This window comes from Limulus polyphemus, unplaced genomic scaffold, assembly GCF_000517525.1.
Source record: "Limulus polyphemus unplaced genomic scaffold, Limulus_polyphemus-2.1.2 Scaffold130, whole genome shotgun sequence".
NCBI lineage: Eukaryota > Metazoa > Arthropoda > Merostomata > Xiphosura > Limulidae > Limulus > Limulus polyphemus.
In genome coordinates this window covers 892,651-898,116 of record NW_013665740.1, presented here as the reverse complement: position 1 = coordinate 898,116, position 5,466 = coordinate 892,651, and positions in this window count along the sequence as shown.

The window sequence follows — 5,466 nt, the reverse complement described above, 5'->3', positions numbered from 1 at the left end:
ATCCAAACAGCTCCCCAAACCATCACACTAAAACCACCATGCTTCACCGTTGGCTGCAATCTGTTGAGCCAAAACTCTTGGTGAGGCATTCTCCAGACCCATATCCTTCCACTGTCCGAAAATTGAGCGAATCGTGATTCGTCTGACAACAATACGGTCTTCCAAAAGTCCAGAGGCTTGGTCATCATATCAGTTGCTCACTTCTTTCGTCTGACTATGTTGGCAGGTCTTAATAAGGGCTTCCGTCTAGCTGCTCTGCAACGATAACCCAATCTGTGGAGAATCCGTTGAACAGATTTCGGGCTCATCCCACCAATTTTGGCCACTTCTGCAATCGTTAATCTGGGATCCATTTCGATGCTCTTCTTGACAGCCCTTTGTGTCCTCTCCGATGGACCAGGACGACCCGGACGCTGCTCAGTTGTTTCCCTGTCGTGTTTCCTGAACTTCACGATGATTCTGTTGACTGTCGAAAGCGGGATTCCCAAATTCTGCTTAACCAACTATCCTTCCTCTAACAAAATCTGACAATTCGAGAGAACCTTCAGTTCTAGGCATGTTGTAGCACAAAATAATTAGTGTGCGAACCATTTTCATTTATATAGTGCTCTGTGAGCACAAATTAGTTAGCATAAATAAGTTAAATGACGAAAACTTAGGTGTCTATTTACTTGTGAACACTCAGTGTATGTCCTCCGAGATATGTCCAATGTTGACAGAAAATTTGTTGGTTGTTCTTATAGGTCACAATTATTAATGTCTTCCCGAGAATCTTTCTATACATTGTACAATAATAACGCTATGAGATCAGACAAAGGTTAGCAAAGTTTTTTTTATTATTTTACAAAGAAAGAAAATCATTGTATATTCTCTTTATCTCTTCAAGTTTTGGATTGACAAACACAATAGGATTCCTTGTATGGTAATGCATATTCCTGAAAACTTCCAGGATAGTTGAAGAAATACACGACGTATACCTCCCAGTGACAGAATACCGTTCGTGGTTAAAACGAACAATAGGAATGATTGTCATTTTTATCACAGGTCCACAGCTGAAGTTATACAATGTGTTCAGCGGCATCCTGTCTCGAACCTTGGAACATTGGGTGCGAAGCGCAATAAGTTATCCAATACACCTCACAAGGCCTGTACTTTTCGTAAGTAAAACATTTATATATATATATATTGGCGGGTAATCCAGTGTTTAAATCTGAACAGTAAACTAGTAAAATTTTCGAAATGTAAGTAAGTAAAAATGTAAATGATTTATTAAATAACATCTAGCACTGTTGCTAAAATCTTCCTTCAGCACTGGATCCTGAGAATGCCTACTTATATTGGGGTCCAAATATTTATTTTGTCTGGTGCAGAAATTATAATGTATATGTTTCAATTTGAATAAGAATCAAGTATGATTATTTGGGAGCATTTTCATATCTTTTATTTCAGAATGATTGTTGAAGTTTTATGTGTCTTCTTGAAACCTGTGGGCCTTTCTTTAATAAAGAGTGGAATCAGTTTCAGAGAACCATAAACTCTAATATTTGTTTCAGTGAAACTTGAAGCAAAGTAGGCATAGTAGGTTTGAGAACTTTGTTGAACTGCAATTGCATGTTGAAAGAAAAGGAGACGACGTCGTTTCTTTTTCTTTCAACGGGCATTTGCAGTCTATTATAGTTCTCAAACTCTGATATTTCTCAGAATAAGTAAACATAATTTATACATCCTTTATAGTGTCATAAAAACTGCCTGATAAAGAATCTTCCTTTTTATTGTTCTACTTAGTTAATTTCACAAAATGTATAACTTTAAGAGTCTAACAAGTTAAAATTGCATTGACACCGATTATTATTTATTTGAATTGAGGTATAGCCCCCGCTGTCTCAGTAGTAAATCTGAGAACTTTTAATGTCAAAAATCGGGTTGAGATCCTGCGGTTGATACAGTGTAGACAGCCAAATGTATGTCTTTGCGATAAAGAAAAATACTATTGTAATATATGGAACATTCGACTGTTCCAGACCATATAGTGCGCTAGTCGAAAATGTACACGGGATTCTGTTTACCTCTTATATACTCGTTTATATTATATTACCAGGAATTCAGTAAGAATAATTTCATTTTAAATTCGCACTTTTATACTTTTTTACATAATACTTTTTGCATAAATGTAAATTTACTTTCGAATTTTGTTGTGGTGTGAGTTTTGTTCAAACTCAACTATTTACGATGGCTATTGCAGTAACGATATAGGGGTTATTCTATAAAATGTTTTTATTTTCAATATATTGGAAAGTTTAATATGAATATAATTTGCTTTTAAACTACTAAGTTGGCATGCCAAGTTTGGTTTGGATCGGTCAACTCCTTTAGGGGGAAATGCGTCCACAGACAGACAGAAAATATTCCTTGATATTGGATAGTTACCGCACCGGTGTGGCTTAACATGTGTAGTGCATATGTGAAAAACGCTAGTACCCCAATTTTTATACTCAGCTCTGCCTCGTTTCGCTCACCAGAGCTGGATTAAGCTTCCTTTAATGTAATATATATTATAAACGTACTCGGCTTATTTTATGAAGAATCCAGAGGTGTACGCCGATCTATAATTAGATAAGGCCCAAAGAACTTTTTTTTTACTTTAATTCAGACAATAGTAACGGCATAGTTGTAATATAATATTTATGGAACACTCACTATTTGCGAACTATTTTTTGTGAAACTTCTGAGGAACTGCTGAGACAAGGAGCCACAGTCTTTTAGTTTTTGTTCTTGTTGAGGTGGAAACGAGGCCAGATTCAAAGTTAAGCTGTAAATGTCTGAAGTGTTACAAGTGTAGCAGGTGTAGGTGCTATCACAATGGTACACTAGTTGCTCCAAAAATTAGCCATAAGAGAGGTTAAAGAAGCTTCGGCAGAGGAGGTGTTGTCAAGTGTTCAAAGAGAGGGATCTGTGAACTTTAGGATGTATCCGACGGCTTCACCTAAATGAGGAAGAGAGCTAAGACGATTCGGCGTGGTGTGAATTTCGAGGATGAGAAGAAGGAAAACGATTCAAGAACAGATAAGAAACGGCAAATGCAAAGACTTTTTCTGAGTGACGCCCAAGAATGTTACAAAGATAGTAGGAGCGAGGAGTACTAAAGTCATGACGTAATTGCATGATTATAGTGGTCCACTTTGTAGGATATCATCACGTAACAACTACTCGAATCAATGAGAACAGCACGACAAAATGACACCTGAATCATGTTCTTCAAAGATATGTACCTCAATATTAGTCTTCCGGATTTCCCGATCTGAAAGGATACCCCATCTTTACCAAAATAGTCATATATTCTGACGTTGAATCAGAAATTACTTGTTACATACGTATAGCATATCCAATAAAAGGTACCTGGTTGTGAATGAAGAATGTTAATGCTAAAAGCTACATTTCACGATATGATTTTCTGTGACCACGTAAAAATAAGTGACAGATTTTTTGTTGTTGTTTTTTTTATAGATTATTCTTATGTAATCTTACCGAGTACGAATTGATAAAGTATCATTGTGGATAAAATTGGCCATTGCATTTTAAAAATTATTGTTCAGTTCCCCTTGTACTTACACTTATCGACATTTATTAGCGACCCATTATAAACAGAACTTTACGAAACTATTACATAAGGTCCCCTGGTGGGACAGCAGTAAATCTACGGATTTGCAATATCAAAATCCGTGATTCGATTATTCACGGGGGACACATCTGATTGTTTGTTTATTTTTGAATTTTGCGCGAAGCTACACGAGAGCTATCTGCGCTAGCCGTCTCTAATTTAGCAGTGTAATACTAGAAGGAAGGCAGCTAGTCATCACAACCCACCGCCAACTCTTGGGCTACTCTTTTACCAACGAATAGTGGGATTTACCGTCACTTTATAACGCCCTCGCGGCTGAAAGGGCGAGCATGTTTGGTGGGACAGGGATTCGAACCCACGACCTTCATATTGCGAATCGATCGCCCTAACCTACTTGACGAACACATCTGATAGCCCAATGTGGCTTTGTTCTCATATAACAAAACCTGTAAAATAAGATTAAGATTTCTTCCTCCTATTGTTCTCAATCGTTCTATTTTAATAGAAATGTTGAATATATTTTTTATTAATTTTCTATAAAAAAAAACCAAGAATGGAATTTTGATGTTTCTTTTATATTTCTCTTTTTAACTTTTAACTGTGGTTACTCATTTCGAGAAAAATAAGCTAAATATTAAATGATATTCTATTTTTTGGTCACAATTTATACTTAATGGCTGTAAAAATATAGTTCATAGCAAGAAGCTACTTATTATAAGTAAATTTAAATGTCTTGAACATAGAAAGTAGAATGAGATAATTAATGTATAAGAAAATGTAACAGTTACTTTTAGTGATCGGAAATTGAAGTCTGTTTGAAAATAGAAAATGTTCATCATTCATAACTGATTTAATTATAGATTCACGTTGTTGAAATCTCCATGCCACATCATTAGATCAGAGTACCCAGTGGTAATTGCCTACATGCAATCTCTCGATAAAAAAACTAGAAGTAGAAGGTTAAAAAAGTGCCAACTCCATCTTTTCGCTCATAATTAGATGAAATACTGGAAATCAATGCCATACAATAAGGACATTTTACAGAATATTGGACCTTCACATGAGGTTCCGTTGCATTTTTATATACCTTTCAGTTCGAAAAATTAAGTAACCTAATCATAAAATTTGGCATACAGTCATTAAATCTCGTTTTTTTTTAATGATAGATGAAGCTCCACGTTTTAATTTAACGTTATTCAATTCCATGAAATAATTGATTATATTTGTTACTGTGAATTATATTGAGGTAAATCCATTTTGCACCGAGTGAAATCAAGTTTTCTGTAAACAAAACATTGTTCATTCGTTATTTTGTGAGAATAATTTTTTCAGAGACTCCTAGCTCTTTAAATTACTCAGTTTTCATCCGTGTTTTAGGAAATGTAGCTGTTTTATATCTTAATTCTTTCCTCAAATTCCGTTCAACTCAATGGGCTAGTTTACCACAAAAGGTACATTTAAAGACTTAGACTATGAGTGACTGTGACTCCGATATTATTTCTGTATCTTCAAAAGTCTTCTATCTATTGCACTGATGCACTATTGGCCAAGAATAATGATGACGCGCGTAAAGTTAGATCAATCATACTAGACAGTACTTCTGCAATGTTGTTGTTTTCTTTTCATAATCTGTTATGAAAATTAAAAGATAACTTAATCTGTCAGATTTATGTGCTGTAGTTGCTTTAAAATATTTCATTCGTAATGTACCAAATTCGTTATAAAAAGCGTTTAGACTTCCCAAACTCCTCGGAGGCCTGGCATGACCAAGTGGTTAGGGAGCTTGACTAGCAATCTGCGGGTCGCGGGTTCGAATCCCCGTCCCACCAAACATGCTCGGCCTTTCA